Raw genomic sequence first — 21,675 nt, 5'->3', positions numbered from 1 at the left:
AGATGTTTAATTCCATTTCAAATGTTTAATGGCTTGCCACTCGTAGATAAAAGATTAGAAAATTAACGTAAGGTACAGAAGTCAGAAAATGTGGGAACATTAGGAAAGAATCTGTAGAATAAAATTTTATAAATACCTCGAGTATCTGAAAGAAATATTATCAACATTATATAGAAATTCTGGGAGAGATCATTGAGATACCTATTAGATTATGTAGATGAAGAAACAGACTCAAAGTTAAAATGCTACATAACTCTACTCAGCTCGATTATGTGGCAAAGGTAGGACTTGATCTGAGGTAGACATCATCTGACTATTTTTTCTAAATTCCATTAATAAGAGTTGGAAATGAAGAGAGAAAGAAGAGACAATACTGACAAGAGAGAAGAGAATAGTGAAGAATAAAGTAGATACAGAATACTGTTAATCAAAGGAGAAAAGAAAATGGATGAGGGGAATGCCCCCTGGAGAGAAGGAGTATGAGAACCTCAAAAATAATTTTTTTTGCCTGACTCTTGGGTATCTCATTTTATTCTCCAAGAAATTTATAAAACTTAAGATGATTAACTTAAATTACAATAGCTACTGGGGTGTAGGGAGTAAGACAAATTATTTTTCTAGAATCTTAATTCAAATTAGACAACCCTAATGCTATAATTCATGTTTTGTTTTGTTTTGTTTTTTTAACTGTGCCATACCAGCTCTAGAAAAAGATTTTAAAAAGTATATGCATTGGGGCGGGACGGGGGGTGGGGGAGGATGAGGGGGAGGATGGGCAAAGGAAGGCCTGGTGGAAGAGACCAGAACAGAACTGCCTTAAAAGCATACACTTGCAGATCAACAAAATAGAATTCAATATTTTGCTTCACCATTTACCTATTATTTTACCTTGAGCAACTTACTCCACCACTTTGTGCTTCTATTTTTCCATCTCCCAAATGAGGATTATTACAAGGATTGAATGGTGTAATTTTGTTAAAGCAACTGCATATCTTAAATTCTTTTCAGACATATATATTAAATATGTTTAAATGTTATACAGGAGTAGAATGTAGACAGAGAAAACTTTGCTGAAAGAGAGATAAAATCAACAAACTAACCAAACAAACCAGAGAGAGAGAGAGGCAGAGAGACAGAGAGAGAGAGAAATAACAACAAAAAATTTTTAAAAAGCCTTTGCAATAGTAGCACTAGTATTTCCTAAAATCCCACCTGTGGTGCTGAAGCGAGCATTTGTGGCAGTTATATAAAGCTTTGATTGTTCTATAATTCTATAATTGTTCTATAAATTCCAAAGCTTGTTATGTCACAACTATGAAACTTTGGGCACAGTAGTTAATGGAGGCTTTATTCCTGTCTGCATGATGCCAGGCTGCTGCAGTCATAGAGAATAACATTTAAAACAAAATGGGCTTCATGCAATAGAGTCTGTCATACAGTGAAATTTCTATTTATGCAAAATACAACAGTGTTTAAGAAAATCTCAGTCATTTTAAGGCACGGTCAACTGGGATTCCATTACTTGGCATTTCATTAGAATATTTGCATCTGCAATTTGTAAGCTTTGAAACTTCTTAGTGTCTACAAGAGAGCATGACACATAACAGGGTGCAAATAATTTTTTGAGTGATTTTACTGCTTATTATATTCTTTCATAATTTAATACCTGAATAGACTAATAACAAAGGATTATATAAGGAAGAGAACAATAAAATTTGAAATTTGTATTCTATCCTAGACTCTCCTACAGACATCTAAATTTCCACCTCTTCTAAGGCTGATATTTCATAGGTATAGGGTATAGGATATAGGAACTTATATATTCTAGTCACTAAGTGATGTAATCCAAATATAATCATCTGATTGCTTACCTATGGACCCAGTCCATTTAGTTTCCCATACCAATACTGTCACTTTACTGGCTGCATGATCTTGAGAAAGTTATCTCATCTCTTCCTGTCTGTTTCCTTCATCTATACCACAGTCAGGGTCAGGGGAAGTGATAATAGTAGCTACCTCATCAGATCATGTTGAGGATTAAAACAGGTAATCTACATAATTAAACGGAATAGCATCTGGCACAAAGTAAAGCATTCGATATATATTAGGTGTTATTGGTCTTATTCTAAGAAAAATGAGAAGCTGTCTAAGAATTTTAGACTAGTGTGAGACATCGCTGCCTGGAAAGATGCTTGTTAATAGAGCAATGTGTGAGTAGCACGAGAGCATGATTGCAGTAGGTGCAAGAAACAGCAGGAAATTCACTTCCTACACTGAAGAATCATATCATTTCATGGGAGGGAGACCCAGAATTGAGAGCCTAAAGAATATAAATTTGGGGAGATCCATAAATCCCATAAGAATATAAAAATAACCACTATTTCCAGCAGAGTTCCAAATCCAAAATTCGAAGATGAAATGTCATTTAGTTAATTCCTCTGTGTGATTTTGTTTTACGTAAAATATGAACAGAAGCTTCCTGGAGATTGGGGAAGACAGTGCAAGAATAAAGTAGGCATGGGTGGAAGATCTGTGTGTGTATGAGCTAGAATCTTAAGTCTACAGCAGCGCTGACCAATAAAAATTTCTGCAATTACATAAATTACATAAATGTTCTATATCTGTACTCTCCGATATGGCAACCACTAGTCGCATGTGACTACTGAGCACTAGAAAAGTGACTTGAGTATCTGAGAAACTAAATTTAAATTTAACTTAATTTAATTAAAAATTGAATAGCACATGTGGCTAGTGGCTACCCTATTGGGTAATGCAAATTTATAGAATGTGGATGAATAAAGGACTATGATATCTCCACATCTAAGCCAACACAGACATTTCAATGCTTTCTATTTTCATGACTTAGCCAGTCTTCAGCATTCCCACAACTGATGCCAAAAGATGTAAAATTCATATTTCCTATAGGAATAGATGCAAGTTGGGGCTCTAACTCTATCAGGCAACTTCTTTACCATCACTAGAATACAACTCCAGAGAATAAAGTATTGTTGCTAACCTCCTTCCTGGAGTTATAAGCACTTATTGTGGCTCTTTCCTTTTGGGGTCTTCATTATTTGTACACCAGACCCAATAAAAAAGCAGGAGTTGGCAATCTATTTTGAAAAATATCTAAATTCCTTTCTCTAATCATCCAGAATCAGTGCACCCATTAAACTTATAAAAAGATCATCTTTTATTGGATGTCATAGTTGAGAAAATGTAGCAAATGTGATAAAATAATGACCAGAGATAAATGAGCCATTCTGATTTTAGAAGTGAATGTACAATTCGGATTTCTGTAATAAGAGCTTATAATTAGGTATCCAACACTTTAGAAAGTTGACCTATATTTCTGCAATATTTTAAAATAATCAATGAGCTAGTGAAGCTTTTCCAAACAATTCTCATACTTAAAAAGTGTTGTCAAGTCTCAGTAAAGGTGTCTTGTGACAGTTGATTCCCTACATCAAGCTTGAGAATCAGCAAGTTATTTTCTCTTCCCTTTGAGCTCTCTTCCTAAAATTTCTTGGATTGTTCGTTTTCAGAAGAAAAATAAAGAGCCTCCATTTTACTTAAGTTATTATTATTCTTGGCACCAGATCCTAATGTATGCAGAATAAGATATGTTCTATTCCCAAGTGATATGAGTGGAATATCAGTTCCAGACTATAATGTGTGGTATGAAGATCCAGGCCATTTCTCATCCTATAACTGATGGAATTTTCTTTCTTTCCACCACTAATAAGAGCCAAATTTTACTGAATAATTACTATATGTCATGCACTATTCTAAGTGCTTACACAATAAGTTCATGAAATACTCAAAAACAGCACTATGGAATAGCTATTATAATTGCTCCCAACTTACAATGTAAAGTTTTTATCTCAGAGAATTTAAACAGTTTTCCCAAGGTCTAAGAGATACTGAATGTTGAGACTGGTATGAAACATGTGAATTCATAAGGCAATAGCCCATCCTCTGAACCAACAATACCTAATGGTTAAGATATGTAGGACAGTGGATTCAGCTAAAATGCAGAGACACATTGAGTCTTGTTCTATAAAGACCAATACTGCTGGGTTTTCTGCCTTTGAAAGCCAAGCTGTTAATACCTGTGCATCTCGGAATTTACTTTTAATGTACTTCGGTCTTTTTTTAGTATATCTGTACATTCATGAACTCATGTTTCTTATCTGAAAACCACTATTTGAATATCTATTGACCACTTATTTGAATTGTGCTGGCATTATCAGTGTCAACATCATAGATAGTATGCATTACACACTTTCTGTATATCAATCAGATCCTAACTCAAAAATTTACAGTATTTATCTCACGTAATATTATTACGACTTAAATTGATGGGTACAATTATTATCCCGATTGCTACAAATGAGGAAACTGAAGCTCAGAGTGGTATATCCCTTTTATAAGTTGTCACAGTTACCGAGAACCGCCAGTGAATTAACCTAGGTCTACCTTATTCTTCTAATTCTACTGAGGAACCACACGCTTCAAGTGCTGGTTGCAGTTTTGCCTGTGAAAAAGGCTGATCATTCTTTCCAATTATAGTTTTCAACCTGCAAATATGCAGTTTCCTATTTAAGTCCTAATAAATATGCCAGTTACTAAAAACACATAATATTCTCTCCCTGTTTCAAAATGCATTTATTGCATTTTCCTCTAGGCAGGTAAGAAACACGCATTTAGATCTCCCTCAGACAGATGATTCACAGAGCAGCCCTGATTCCTTGCTTTACTTCTGCCCCTCATAAAGTGCTGCAGTTAATGTGGTGAGTAAGGGAAGTAGCAGCAGAATAGGGGCTGGCACTGAATAAAGAGAAAAAATGAGAGAGAGGAACAGTCTTTGCCAGTGATGGAAATTACAGAGGCTAAATAGAAATTTAAACACCCTTTTACTTCCCAGTGAACAAATGCACAACTTTTAACACTCTTCCTTAACGTCTTAAATCTTCGAAGCTTGGTATCATTAAGGGACTCAGTGCAATAGCCCTTCAAGAGAAATTATACCCCATCTAAGAAATAGTGACAAATACCAGATATAGTACTTTCAGGCTCGTCAAACCACTGCCTTGGAAAGCAATAACATTGCCTGTTTTGATTCGCACTGTGTTTCTCTGCATCACACACGAGTGGACTGTTTATCTTTTTCAATGGCAGCTCAATATAAGACTGAGAGCTATAAAGAATTTATTCCATACTTCCTCCCTAAAATCTTTTCTGGTAAGAATGTTAGAGCCTTGTTTTATTTAACTTCAAGACTTCTTCTCTGTCTTGCGGCTCATTCCCCCTGTCTGATGATTGGTTTATGTCCATCACACTCTGAGAAAGGGAAAAATTTCCAAGATGACACTACTGGGGAGAAAGTCTTCTATAACTAATTTACAACATGAAAATATCTTAATAATCATCCCCATAGATTCCTATAAACATGTTATCTATCCATAGCAAGTACATATTCTCTTCTGGTAATCATCGTTTGCATAACCACAGTCATTTTCCTTCATCTTTCTTCCTTTCTGGCAGAAATTGATTCTCATCCTAGAGACTGAATAGTGAGATCCTTTGTTTACAAGTCTTTTCTGCAGTGAAGAGTCATCAAGCTTCAAAATCCTGGCCAATGAGACATAGAAAAGTCCACTGAGGGCTTGAGTGAAAAATTTCCTTCCCTAACAAAGACATATCTCCAAGAAGTATCACACCTTTTCCTTTTCTGTCTTTAGATGTCCGTGGATCTGTAACAACCATGTTGTCACCAGTTTACAAAATCAAGAATGGACAATCTACATGCAAAGCATAATAAATAGAAACACAGACAGAAAAACTTAAAACCTTGACAGCATTATTGAGCCATTGCACTAATGCTGCAATGGCCTTTCTCCAGACTTCCTAATGTGTGAATAAGTAGCCATCTTTATTATGTAAGCCACGTTCAGGTTTCTGGGCTTTTTTTTTTTTCTCCGAGCCAAAGGCATAGTAACTGAGGTGCCTATATGTCCCAGGTGTTGTAACTACATCAGGAAGAAAATAGAAACCTCTATACTCATGAAGATTCAGACATATAATTCTTTCCAGAAAAAAAGAGTGCTCAATAAGTCTAAATTATCATTAACCTTTGATCATGTCCATTTGCCTTTGGCCTCCAAAGATTAAATATATGGAAAAAGGAAACAGTAATGATTAGAGCTTTGGTCTTGACTTTTTGATTAGCAATTTTATATCTGTAAAATGAAAGTGTAGGACCTTCAAAGATCCCTGTGTTTTCAAAAATTACATCTTCTTCAGAGGTGCTTTGGGACATATTTGTAAGGGTTTAAATAGTGGGCATTACTGAATTTAGTCTAGATATAAGGATGCAACTACTGGGATTTATCATCCTACTTATAGAAAAGATTCGATTCTCTGAAAGTATAAGAAGGATTAAATTTAGAAGTAAATGATGATAATGAGATTATAAATCAGCATACATTTAATGATATCAAAGAGAATGAAAGGAACAACTCTGCTTCCTAGATATGATTTTGTTTCTGGATTGTTGGGACAAATGAACTGGTAACATTGAATGTGACATAGAATTTAAGGAACAGGGGACACTTCACAAGCAAAGGCACTCAAGATTACAGAAAGAGACCTCCAGGAATTGACAGAGGCAGGATCAAAGGGCGGTCCATGGATGACCTCCATAAGTAATGAAAAATTGATTCCTTAAAATGCTAAGTCCTAGTGTTCACCTTCAGGTCTAGTACAATGAACTTCAGAGGTAAAACATGAAAACATGCATTTTAATAAGTGCTTCTGAGTGAGTCTTCATTAGCCCTTTTACGTTTGGGACCCATTATTCGCGATCTGCTCTGTCATTGTATAGCCACTAGCCACAAGTGACTGAGTTTAAATTTAAACAACATTTAAATTCAGTTCCTTAGTTTCACTACTCTCCTTTCGAGTATTCCATAGCCACGTGTGGATAGGAGCTACCATACTGGCCAGCACAGGCCAGAACATGTGCACTCTCATAGAAAGTTCTATTGGACACAACAGTATGTGTCATATATATAAGCTATATTGCAAGTCTATTAGCATCCTTTCCTCCAAAACCAACCCCCAAAAACCCCTTATCTATGTTTCATTTTTTCCCCCATAAAATCATTCTATTCTGTCTCTTCTCTATACTAGATCCCTGTCCCTGGCTCTTTCCTTTACTTTAAAACAATAACAACACAACAAAAATACTATCTATCCATATTGAACACCAAATAATGCTTTATTCATCACTTTATATTTAGTACACATTCTAATTTTCAGAACTAACTGTAGAACTCATTTTAGCATTTGCAGTTTACTGATGATGAAGTGTGAAGTAGAGACATTCATTCATTTAATCAATCAATAAATATTGAGTGCTTACTATTGGCAGGCACTCCTGTAGAACTGGGGAAGGACAGTACAGCATTGTATAGACACACAAAATACAGCATTGCTGCCATCACAGTTTTCTTTTTTTTTGTAGGTAGAGATAGTCAATAAACAAGTCAATGAGGAAATAAACAATGTATGTCAGATGGTGATTCTAAGCAAAGTATTTCAGATTGTGTAAGGAGCCAGTACACACTGGAGGAGTAAGATAAGGCCAATTAGATAGTAACTGGTAAAATTAAGATTCATATTCAAGCATATATAATCTTATGATAGAGTACTTTCCTTTCCAATTGACAACCTTCTGGAGACTTAAAAAAAGAAAATCCTTTACCCTGAGTCACCAACGTTTCCTTATTTTACTTAACTTCTTTTACTCCTTATTTTACTTCCAAAAGGAAGAGGCAGAGTGATTTCTGAAACAAAGATGGAACAGGGCATGACTGAGTGAGTACTGGAAATTGGATGGGAGTATGCTTTCAGGAAATTGAGGAGATGGGGGAGAATATATAAATTAATCGAGAGGAAAATAATTTTCACAAAAATCTATATGGGATTTACGATAAAAAGAAATGTCTATCTTTATTCTTTTCAACTTACTCTGCCAAAAAAAGTAAAATATTATTTTCATCTGCATTTAACTTGTGTATTAAGTGTTTTCATCTCTGGAATTCAGATATGCAGCTATTCAGCTTCCTTCCTTAACTTTATTCAAAATTATTCCTTTATTATATAGTATATTTATATATGCAAAGTCAAGTATGCAAAAAAAAATTACATTTCTCTTTTTCACTGAAAGTGGTATAAATCTAACTCTGAAGCCCTTTCCCTCTAGACTGGCAAAAGTTTTCATCTCAGTGTTTTTTGAGCCCGTGCACTAACAACCATACATACACATGTCCTCAACAGATATTCAAAGACGTCTTGGCCTTACCCAATATCCAGGTATGGGGTAAGACTCAAGAGCTTCTCAAAGTAATTACCACGAAAGGAATCGCTGTTCTAGGCTTGAAGTCAGAAGCTGAGATAACTGAGGGACACATTTAAAACACAGAAATCTGCTGAGACTTGGTGCTTAGGGACGAGTTTCTTTAAACACCCTTCCCAGGCACCTGCACGAGAGCTCCTTGCTACTCTCCTGGGATCATTTCAAAAAATCAACGAAACACCTCAGCTTCTACCAGCAACTGCCATAGAACTGGCAATATCTGACCTCTCCTCATTCCATTTTTCTTACTGCTTGAAAGGCTTGCCTGTATTTTGCACCTCCTCTCCCCAGCCCTATCAAATCTGTCAAAATCTCAATTAGTTCAGATTTCTATAAAGGCAGAAAGAGGGAATGTCTTCACAAAGTTTATGTCTCCCCCTTCCATTTTTAAGGATGCTTCTGATTATACTGGGCCCACTTGAATAATCTAGGATAATCTCATTTTAAGGCCAGTCGATTCACAACCTTGATTCCATCTGCACTCTCACTCCTCTTTGTGATATAACCTAACAGGTTCATGAGATTTGGAGATTAGAGCTTAGGCATCTTTTGGAACCATTATTCTTCCTACTATAATATTTTATGACAAAATAATAATAACATATGTTAATTAAAATATTAAAAATGTTTTTATAAATTATAAACAAGAAATAACAACAAAAACATAAACAAATTATTACAATTACAATGAATAAATAAATGATAGTCTTTCAATTGTTTTATTGAGAACTTTCTAACTTTGATTTGCAAGCAGCTGGGTTATAATTGAGAAGGATGTGGTTCGTTGTTATGCTTTCACTTCTCTATGGAATGAGAAAAGAATTATGCAAATGTCAATGTAAAATAGATATAAATAAAGGGAGTTAGAGGCAATGAACCCCTTTACGTAATTGTCTGTGGGACCCAGACATACAACTGCATTTTAATTTTTTAAAGTTTTTCTTTCCTGTGCATCCCTGTTCTACTACTTGGTTTGTTCCTGCCCCACAACTTAGCTCACTATCTCCGAGTTCATCTATCATTATGTTCATACTAAAGAGAATATTGATGAGGACATTGGGAGACTAGAGTTTCAATCTCAGCTCTGCCACTGGTTCTCTGCAATTCTCTGATCAATTTGCTTTCTGACTCTGAGATTCAGTTCCTCCAATTGTAAAAAATCAGTGAATTAGACTAGATCAATCACTTATCAAATAAAAATCACAGAGGTAGATGCAGGACATGGCACATGTATAAAATATATGTTAATCTTCAATAATTCTATAATTATCTCTACCTTAGAGATAGAAAAAATTGACACTCAGAAAAAGTAAATAGAATTAAAATAAACACAGTTTATACATTAATAAAATAACCTAATATATTATCTCACATTAAAAAATACTCTCATGTAATATATGTCTCAATAATCATAGTGTCATTCCGTCATGCATGTAAAAATTGGTGTGAATATTTATAAACATAAACTTACACACAATACATAATTAATGTCTCTGCAATAAAATCATTCTAATACCACAAATTCCAAATAATTTACTCAAAAGTGAGGGTAGCAGAAGGCTCAGTTTCCCAAAGTGTTGAGTCCTTGCCGCAGGTATGTTTTAGCCCTGATTAAATTAGCAACTACCCAAACATAGGAACAGAGCCAAGCTGAGAATCAATGTCAGTTAAAGCTTTCGGCTCTTTGGGTATAACTTTTATTTTTCTACACGGAATACAGTAAAATTCTTTTCATCTCTGTAAAAAGTTAATAGGAGCCCTTGGATCAAATACATCCATGTGATAGACTAAAGTGTTCAGAAAATGTAGCTACAAGAAGAAAAAAATATATATCTGAAGAAAACCATATCCGAACATCCATACACGAGATGCTGGTTGAAACTGAATTACCAGAGGCATGACTGGGCATCGTCAGCTTTTGCAAGGTTTCTGTTCATGCTTGCCTCTGCCGTACCCACTCTCACTATACCTGGCCTAGAGCCCATTTGTCTGTGATTTAAATAATAACCAAAGCTAATAATTACAGAGCATTCTAGGTACCAGATACTGTACTAAGTTGGTCTATGCAGGTTTTCCTCATTTTTCTTAAGCCTATAAAGTAGATACTAACATTAAACAAGTTTTGCAGTTGAAAGGACAGAGGCTTAGAGAAGTCAAGTCACTTGTGCATGGTTACACAGCTCACAAGTTGTGGGGCAGCTAAGATCTCTCGTTTGAGAGCTCATGCAAAATATAGCTTCGGTTTAGTAGAATAATGTCATCCCACTGGATAGAAATGCATGATTTTTTTATTTCTCCACCATTGTGAGCACTTTGAGAAAGTGACAGCATGTCTTTATCTTTTCCTCCCTATTTCATCTTTCATTGACCAAGACAGAATCTTTCCTATAGCAGGTAATCAATAAACTATCTTAAAATTAATAAATCATTCTACATAGAAAAGGAAACTTCATCTGGAGACTTATCATGTTTGCCACCGTCATCATTAATTATAACCATCACCCCCACTCAGCAAAATAACAATCGTAACAGTCCACAGCATATTCTTCCATTTATTAACACATTATTTAAAATAGGTAAGAGGACAATTACATTTAGGACACTAGCCATTTTTTCTTAGTTAAATATTAATTTCAAAAATGCACTGATTAGCATTTATTAAGTATTTAGCTCCCCATGTGTGTCCGAAGTATCTTAGTCACAGGAATAATTTCTGTCCTACAATCTGCTTTTCAGTAATCAGGTTTCTAAAACTCCTGGCCCTTCTGAGAAGCTGCTGCTTTGCTGCCAACCTTGAAGTCTGAGAAGATGGAACCCTAAGATGTAATATTTACTACTTTAAGGATATGTTTAGAAAATCTTCTTATAAATAGTTAAAATGCTTTGAGGACTATTTAAAAACAAATTATCTCAAAAACAGACAACATCAAAACATTCTGAACTTAAATAAAGTAGCCAACTCTCCTTGGGCCATATTGGCCTGGAGAAATGAATATGTATGTGTAAGAACAGGGAGGGTGGCCTAGTGAGAGTTCTTAATAGTATGGGAATAAAGAGAAATTTCTCAGACTTCACTGAAAATTGAAATTGGGGTTTTCTGTAATGTATTTCTCTATTAGCTATTCCTCTCTGAATATCCAATAAAGCTAATCATCGATAGCTTTGAATTTTATCTCTTTGTCACTCAGGTGACAAAAGAGGATAGTGGTTATGTGGAGAATAAATACTAATATTAATCCCTCCTTTTCTGATTGAAAATCAATAACAAACTAAAAATTATGAATTCCTAAGTCACAACACATATTAATTTATTAGTATTGTTTTTAATCATCATTGTCATTACTAGTACCCACGCTGTTAAGAACTTTCTATGAATTACTCATTTAGTTTTGTATCTCCCAAAAGAGTTGCCATGACTATTTCCATTTGACTCTTGGAGATATTGAGTTTAAAAGAGGTAAAATAATTCACCCAAGGTCATACACTTAATTTAAACCCCTTCCTAGTCACACCCTAGATTGTAGTCTTTTTTGCCGCTGACCTGTCTGACATTGATCATCTTGATTAGGGGAAAATGGCTGGATGAGCTCAAATTCTAAGTCGGTTTGGGCAAGTAGCATGGCCTTTCAGAACTTCAATTTTTTCACTTAAAAATGAAGATAACGCTGGACTTAATATGTCTGTGAATTTAATACTATAAGGTATGTAAAAATAATCACTAATCAAGAAGTCCTAAAGTAAATGTGAAGTAATAATTCATGATTTCCTTACATGCATGTTTAACAGAAATTCCTTTATTTGCTCATCCATTCATCTGTATGAACATCAAGTGTAAATGTACTGAAAACCTAATATCTGTGAAGCACTAAATATTTTCTGAAAATGTCACCGCCATGTAGAAAACTTTGACTTCATTAATAGATTAAGATTGCCTATAGCAAATTCTAAGAACTAAACAGACTCAACGGCAAGAGTTAAAGAAATTGGCTCCTAAATTATGAACAGAATCAAGAACATTGAGGAAGAATAATGAAACAGAATTTTAGGTTGATGAGCTTCAGGACTTCCTGTTCTTATCTGAGACTATCTACTTAGATTTCATTTCCATAATAGCAAATAATTTTGTTGCATTAGTAAATTTAATTCAAAAGTTTCTCATAGTTTAGTACTTTGCATTGAACCAACTGGCTGCAACTTAATATTTGCATATATCTCTATGACACTCACACCCTTTCCCTTGAAAAATAAAATAAAATAAAACTGTTTTGGATTTGGCCAATGTGCTTTTTTACTAAAACTACAAAATGTCCATTTTTACTGCATATATCTCTATGACACTCACACCCTTTCCCTTGGAAAAACAAAAAACAAAAAACAAAAAAACTGTGCTTTATTTTCTCTGCTTCAGCATCAATGTCACAGATACTGACATTTGTCCTTTCCCTATTGGCCATCTGATATATGTCTCTACCATGATCACCTTGGCTTTGCCTTTACTTAATGGCATCCAGATTCCACTAAACTAATTACAGATTGTTTGTTCCCTGTTATTTAAAAGCACATATTTCTACATAGTGGATTTCCTAAGCTATAGTTGATTTCAATCAATTTTATTTAGCTCATTTTTAATTTCCTTTCTACCTATCTTTAAAAAAAAAACCCACTACAATATTTGTGCTGTGTTATTTGAAATCTTGCAATGTGATTAAGCTGTAATCTCAGCCACGTGCAACATTGCCACTTTCCTTCAAGTTTAGTATAGCAAGGGGACAATTTTAGTTGATAATTACATAAGGGAGACATTTTGCTATATTAAAAAGAGAAAAGAACAAAGACTCAGAAGAATGAGATGCATCCTATTCATACCATTTCTCAACTTAAATCCTTAATGATTCCCCCACTGACCACCAATTAAAGACTCACATCTTTAGTAAAGCTTATAAGGCCATCATGATATCTACTTCAGAGCCATCTTCTCTAGCGCTCGGTCTTGACAAATTTACTCCGGCCCCATGGCAGATCTTCACGTTCTCACACCTTTGTTCTTCTTCATATTTGTAACTACCGTTCTGGAAATTTCCTGCCAGGATAACTCATACTCACTTTTCAAGATTTTGCTTGGACATCACTTCCCTCTTCGAGACTTAGGTCCACCAGAGAATTTCCTAAACTTATGTAAAAAATATCCCAGGGAAAATGTAAACCTACAGACTTCCAGATCTACTAAATGAATATTTTGAGCATGCTTGAGATTTGTTTTAATTATATATAGTAAGACATGCAGACACGGAAATGACTGTCATTAAGTTTTATACTCACAGATCCCCAGAAACAGGATGCAGGGCATGTCACATAGGGTCAGATAGGAAAGCACCAGTGTCATTGAAGAGGTGGAGAGAGTGAGGGGAAAATGTGAGCAAGAGTCTTCATCGTGATTTTCCTAAGAAACAAGGGGGGAAGCAGGTTAACCAGGCTTAGGATTGGCCGGTTGGAATAGTTTTAGTGAGCTCTGGGGTATAGAAGATGTCTCTAGCTACTATCTGGCAACTGGCTTCAAGTGATTAGGGCAGGGAGATGGTGGCCTGGACTGAATGTCTTATAGAGGAGGTTGGCAATGTGGGTTCCAAATTGGTTCTTTTGCATTTGAAAGGTGAGCTGTTATCTCTAGGAATTAGCTAAACTTGGGGGCAGGGGCACTCCCTCTAATATCAGCAAGGCTCCAAGGTGTCAAAGTATCACAAAATAAGGGAAGCTTGATACAGGTCCATTTGTTTATTTTTCTGTTTACTTCCTTGCCTTTGAGGCCAAATTCATAAAATCCACTCTAAATGCAAGGTCCATGAGTTTAGTACCTATGTTTTCTTCTATATAATGTATTATTTCAGGGCTTATATTCACGTCTTTAATTCATTTTGAGTGAATTTTGATGTGTGGTGATAGACAACAGTCTAGTTTCATTCTTTTGCAGGTGGCTTTCCAGTTTTCCCAGCACCATGTATTGAAGAGGCTTTCCTTAATTCATTGTATGGTTTTGGCTCTTCTGCTGAAATTATTTGCCCATGTATGCAGAGGTTTACTTCTGGACTCTCAATTCTGTTTCACTGGTCTATGTGTCTGCTATTCTGATTATTGTTGTTTTGTAGTATAATTTGAAGTCAGGAAGAGTGATACTTCTGGCATTGTTCCTTTTACTCAGAAATCATCAAGAAGGCAAAGGGGGAAATGTTTGAATGGAAGAATATATTTGCAAACAATGCCTCTGATAAAGGCCCAATATCCAAAATATGTAACAAACTCATACAACTCAACAATAAAAAAATCCAATTAAAAAATGGGCAGAGGATCTGAACAGACATTTCTCCCAAAAAGACATACAAATGGCCAACAGACATATGAAAAGATGCTCAACTTCACTATTAGGAAAATGCAAATCAAAACCATGATGAGATACCATCTCATACCTGTAAGAATGGCTATCATCAACAGGACAAGTAATAACAAGTGTTGGAGAGGTTGTGGACAAAAAGGCACCTTCATATACTGCTGATGGGAATGCAAACTGGTACAGCCACTATAGAAAACAGTGTGGAGGTTCCTCAAAAAACTAAGAATTGAATTATCATGTGATACAGCAATCCTTCTTCTGGGTATTTATCCAAAAAAATCCCTGAAAACATTTATCTGCAAAGATATATGCACCTTGATGTTCATAGCAGCATTATTCATGGTGGCCAGGACATGGAAGCAACTGAAATGTCCTACAGTAGATGATTAGATAAAGAAGATGTGGTACATATACACGATGGAATATTACTCAGCCATAAGAAAAGATGAAATACTGCCATTTGAGACAACATGGATGGACTTTGAGATAATTATGCTAAGCGAAATAAGTCAGACAGGAAAAGTTGAAAACCATATAATTTCACTCACATGTGGGATATAAAAGTGAAAGCAACAAACAAACATGATAAACAGATACTCATGGACACAGACTGTGGATTAGTGGTTACCAGAGGGAACTGGGGGAGAGGGGAGGTAATGGGGTCAAAGGGGTCAAGTATTTGGTGATGGAAGGAAATCTAACTTTGGATGGTAAACACAATGCAATATATATATGACATATTGTTGAGTTTTACACTTGAATTTTATTATTGATTTTATTAATCAATGTCACCTTAATAATTTTTAATTAAAAAAAAAAGAAAAGAAGGGAAGCATGATTAACACAATGAGCTTCTTCAGGGAAAATCTTTAACTTCCAATGCACCTAGGAGGAGTTCCGGTTCTAATAAGGGTGGTAGTGGAACTTATATGGAAATAATCTTCCTCTAGATAACAATGATAAACTTTACATGCATTAGAGACAAGAGCAGAGAAAAACTGGTGGATATTTATAAACAGTACAATTTATAATCTTGTAAATCTTGTTGAGTTATAGCTGCCCCACACGATGTAAACCAGAGAGCATTTAGGGGAAAGACTCTTTAAATGTAAATTTTGTCCCATGAGGTACTTTTTCTCTATAGTCAAATTTCATCCAGTTTTTCTCTGCTATTGTAGTGGCTAGAGAGGCTAGCACCATATTGAAAAAGAAATGAGAGTGAACATATTTGCTTTGCATCTGACTGTAAAGGAAAAGTATTCAGTCTTTCACTGTTAAGAATCATGTCAGTTGCTCTTTAATGGGTTGAGGTAGATTTCCTCCATTCCTAAATCCCAATAGCAGAAAGTTTTGTTTTGTTTTGTTTAATAATAAATGAGTAGAAGACTTTGTCAGTATCTTTTTGTGGCACTTGATATGTTTTTTTTTTTCTTTAAGCTGTTGATATGGTGGATCACATTGATTGATTTTAGAATATTGAGCCAGTTGTGCATATCTGGAATAAATCCCACTTAGTCATGGTGTATAATTGTTTTTAAACACTTTTATACACTAATTTGCCACTAATTTGCTAATAATTTTTAAATTCATGTTCATGAGAGATATTGGTCTATATTAATTTATAGTTTTCTTTCTCTCAACTCTTTGAATACTGTCTTTGGTTTCAGTATCAAGGTAATATTGACTTTATAAAATGACTTGAAAGAATTATCTTCTTTCCTATTTTCTGTAAAATATTGTGAAAATTGGTGTTGATTCTTCTTTAAATGTTTGATAGAATTCTTCAGTGAAAATATCTGAGCCTGGAAATATCTTTTTCAGAAACTTTTAAAATTTATAATTGATTTTCTTTAATTTAGTATGAGTCAAATCATCTATCTCAGTCTGGCTGAGTTTTAATAGATAGTGGTTTTAAAGATATAAGTTCATTTCTACTAAGTTCAGTGTAAAGTTGTTTGTAGTATTTTTTTATGGCTGCAGGATTTGTGGTAGGTAATATTTCCTGTTTCATCCATGATCATTTACTTACATCTTCTATATTTTTTCTTTTGTCGGCCTTCCTAGAGATTTATCAACATTATTGATTTTTTTCAATGAAGCAGTTTTTCATTTCCTCGATGTTTTTCTATTGCTTTACTGTTAAATTTCTTTATTTTGGCTCTTATCTTTAGTATTTCCTTCCTTCTGCTTGTTTTTCAATTTTTTTTTTGCTCTTATTTCTAATTTCTTGATGTGACAACTTTGTTTATTGATTTTAGAACTTTTATGTATCTAAATGTAATCATTTAGTGCTATAAATTACCCTCTCAGCCCTGCTTTATCTGCATCTCACACATTTTGACATTTGACATTAATATTTGCATTTTCATCCTGTTCTATGTACTTTTAATTTCCTTTGAGACTTCCCCTGTGAACCATAGATTATTAGAAGTGTCTTATTTAATTTCCTTGTGTTTAGAGCTTTTCTTGTTGTCTTTCTTTTATTAATTTCCTGACTGAACTCATTATGATCAGAAAGCATACTCTATATGATTTCAATTCTTTTAAATTAATTGAGGTGTGTTTAATGGCCCATACCATGATTTATCTTTGCGAATACTCCATAGGCAATGGAAAAAAACAATTAAATTGCTTGCTTGGAAGGAGCGTTGTATACAGTTGACCCTGAACAACACAGGTTTGAATTGTGCAGGTCCACTTACATAAGGAATTTTTTCAATTGGCCCACATGGTTCAAATCCATGTTGTCCAAGGGTCAACTCCAAGGTTAGAGATGTGTTCCTGTAGAAGGCTGACTGTGCAGGAGGCTGGCGCCTCTAACCTGCATCTTATTTAAGGGTCAACTGTATGTCAACTGGGTCCTGTGGTTGATTGTGTTGTTCAGAGCTTTTATATCCATGCATTTCTGTCTAGAATTTCTGTCAGCTGATGAGAGAAGAATGCTGAAGTCCCAACTACAATCATGGATTTTTCTATTTATTTTTTCATCTCTGTCCATTTTTGCTTCATGTATTTGAGGTTTAATTGCTTGGTACATAAACATTTAGGACTATATGTCTTCCTCGAGGATTGATTGGCTTGTTATTATGTAATGATCTTTTTGTCTTGAGTAATTTTCTTTGCTCTGTAGTCCACTTTATCTTATATTAATCTAGTCACCCTTGCTATTTTTTGAATTAATGTGCAATGCATATATTTTCCTATTATTTTATTTTCAGTCTAAGTTTGTGATTGAATTTAATGTGTGTTTCTTTTAAACAGCACATAATTGGGTTATATTTTTTTTTAACTACTTTGTCAAATCTCTGCCTTTTAATTGATATGTTTTGACAATTTACATTGCTTAACATCTTATATAGTTTTCAAATTAAAATGAGATACCACTATACACCTGTTATAATGGAAAACAATTTAGTAGTTTCTTACAAATGTAAACATACACTTATCATATGACCTAGCAATCATACTCTTTGATATTTGCTAAAATGAACTAAATACTTATGTCCACACAAAAACCATCACATGGATATTTATAGCAGTATTACTTATAATTGCCAAAACTTGGGAGCGACTAATTTGTCCTTTAATAGTTAAACTGATAAATATACTGTGGTATATCTAGATAATGGAATATTATTTAATGCTTAAAACAAATGAGCTTCAATCCATGAAATGACACTGTAGAGCTTTAAATGCATATTACTAAGTGAAAAAAGTCAATCTGTAAAGGCTACATACTGTATGATTCCAAATACCTGACATTCTGAAAAAGGCAAAACTATAGAGACAATAAAATGTTCAGAAGTTGCTATGGATTAGAGAGGAGAAAACAATCATCAGTGGACCAGAAGAGATTTTTGGAGCAGTAAAATGATTCTATATGACACTATAATGGTGGATTCGTGTCGTTATACAATTCTCCAAAGCCAAAGAATATACAACACCAAGAGTGAACCTAAATGTAAACTATGGACATTGGGTGATAACAATATGTCAATGTAGATTCATCAATTATAACAAATATACTACTCTGCTGCCTGATGATAGCAGGGGAGAAGAATGGGAGGCCGCTGGAGGTATATGGGGAAATCTCTGTACCTTCTGCTCAATTTTGCCATGAACCTAAAACTGCTTTGAAAAATAAAGTTTATTTAAAAATACCTCACAATTTTTTCTATAGGAATTAATGTAATATCTGAAAAGCATTTAGAAGAATAATTGGCACATATTAAAGTGCTCCATAAATGTTTGGGACATACAGAAAAATTAACTTTACCTCTATATCGCACTGTATAAAAAAATTGACTCAAGAAAGATCACTGATAAAAGAGCATCCATTAAAACAATAAAGTTCATTTAAGAAAGCATAGGAGAAAATATTTATGACTTTGGGTTAGACAGAGTTTCCTTAAACTAGACCTAAAAATCACTCATTATAAAAAATAGATAAATTTAAATTTATAATCCACCCTCCAACATACACACTCTTCCTTTGCTCATCCAAAATGCTACTGATTAAATAAAAAGTCCAGAGACTGGTATAAAACATTCGAAGACATATATCTGTCAAAGCACTTATATTTAGGCCATAAAAAAATATACTAATCAGGAAAAAAGACTTCAGTAAAAAGAAATTAAAAGGGTATCACAAAAGAAGAAATATAAATAACTAAAAAGTACATAAAAACTAATTAAAATTATTATTCATATCAAATATGCATAGTAAAATCTCACTTACATACTGTTGCACATCCATAAGAAGGTTAACAAAAACAACAACCAAAAGACTGACAACACCAAGTATTGGCTAGCCTGTAGAGCAATGGAACTCTCAACACTTTTGGTATGAGTGTAAAATTATACAACCATTTTGGATGACTGAAGACAGTTTCCTACAAAATGAAACCTACATCTACCCAATGAACCCACAATTTCATTCCTAGTATTTATTTTTAAAAAAGTACATGTCTGCAAAAATAGTTTGTAACAACTTTATCCTTAATAGCAAAGACTAAAGACGAATGAAGTGTCTGCCAACAAAAAAATGAATTAAAATATATTAATCCTCAGCAATAAAGAAGAATGAACTATTGATACTCACAACATCATGGATTGATCTCAAAAAATATCATGACAAGTGAAAGAAGCCAGATATAAAAGAGTACCAACATAAAGTGCAAGAGGAAGTAAATACAATTTGTGATAAAAATCAGAACCATAGTTACTTTATAAAACTAAACATGCATCATATAACTAGTATGCAGTGCGACTGGTGGGTCCAGGCATTATGATTCTACAGTCTCAACTTTTAACTCTAAGAAACTATACTTTGCCTTCTTCATGATAATTCTATATAAATCCTTTGTACTCATCATTTGTGCCCTATTGGTAAAGCCACAAGCCTGGAAAGGGGGTGGGAACTAACTGGAAGGTAATAAGAAAAATATTCCTGGAGTAATGGGAATGTTATAGAACTTGATTGATTTTATATAATTTAAATATTATATAACTTATTCTGTTAGTTTCTTAGAATGTTTACTTTAAATGAGTTTTAGATAAAATAACCTCTAAGAAGATTTATATAAACTATTTTACTAGAATAAAACTTGCATTAATAAAAATAAAATGTAATTCATAAATATATTTTTTTACTTTAGAATAAAAAGTTGATAAAGAGACAAGGCTATGATGTCATATTGGAGTTGTCAGTTTATCAATCTTCATCTCAATAGACATGTAGTTCTCAAACTTTAAGTAATACAACCTGGAGAGAGTTTGATTATATGCATATTCGGAAACCCACCTCCAAAGTTAATTTAGTAGAGGAAAGTTGGAGCCCAGGAACATGTGGTTCCAACAATCATTCCTCATGTCAGTCACCTGTCAAATGATCATTTGAGAAGTGAAGATTTTTCTTATTCATTTTCATTACGTCTGGCAGGTCACGGATACTCAATACATATCTGCAGAATAAACTAATGACTATTCAGCACCATCTTTGTAACTTTTATTTTACTTTCTAATTTGGCCTTGGTTTTGATACTCCTAAGCTTATTTCAACTGTCTTGAGTAAACATATAGAACTCCCCTATCTGTCTTCTAGTAAAGTGCCTAAAGGATTTGTCTGGAGTCAACAAACTGGCCCTAGATATTAAAGAAAGTAAAGAAGTAAGACTACGTATATCATGCTGAAAAGCGACAGTTCAGGTGGTGATACAGCCATCATTTAATTGTACTTGCTGGAATGATTATACCTACATAACACCAGAATAATCTGTTGGAAAATGTGACTTTTGTTTTGTCATTAATGAAACTTCAGATGGCTGCTTTGAGTGATTTTATCTCAGAATTGATTAGCTTTTTTGTCATAATGTGAACTAATAGTAATGTATCCTCAATTTTTTCTTCCTTCTTTTCATCACATGACTTGATTTTTCCGTTCACATATTTGTCTACAACACTACAATTTAAAAAGTCAGGCTATTAGGAATCAAAAGAAGAACCGGAGTCTTAGATGGAAATTTAAGAGTCAGAACAATGTCTAATAACAGTATAGGGGCAGTCTCATCATCACATTCAGCACTTTACTAAATTATATTAAACACCTCGAGTGTGTGCAATTCTGTGTGCAAGTCCGCATTTTTACTTAAGGCCTAACAATGCATACCACGCTCCTCACTGTTCCCCAGGACATACAGTGTGTGCTGCTCTGGTAACACCCAAATGTTTTACTTAGAAAAGCAAAAATTCCTCTCTTTTTAGGGTTCCTTGTAAATTATCTTTATCTTGTCCTCACTCTAGCAATTGTTATATCCAGATGCCAAGTTGTTGCGGGCAGTTTTCTAGCTAAAGCATCTGGGCCAGCCAT

Source organism: Pteropus alecto, unplaced genomic scaffold (genome assembly GCF_000325575.1).
Source record: "Pteropus alecto unplaced genomic scaffold, ASM32557v1 scaffold42, whole genome shotgun sequence".
In the NCBI taxonomy this organism is placed as follows: domain Eukaryota; kingdom Metazoa; phylum Chordata; class Mammalia; order Chiroptera; family Pteropodidae; genus Pteropus; species Pteropus alecto.
This window is presented reverse-complemented; position numbering follows the sequence as displayed.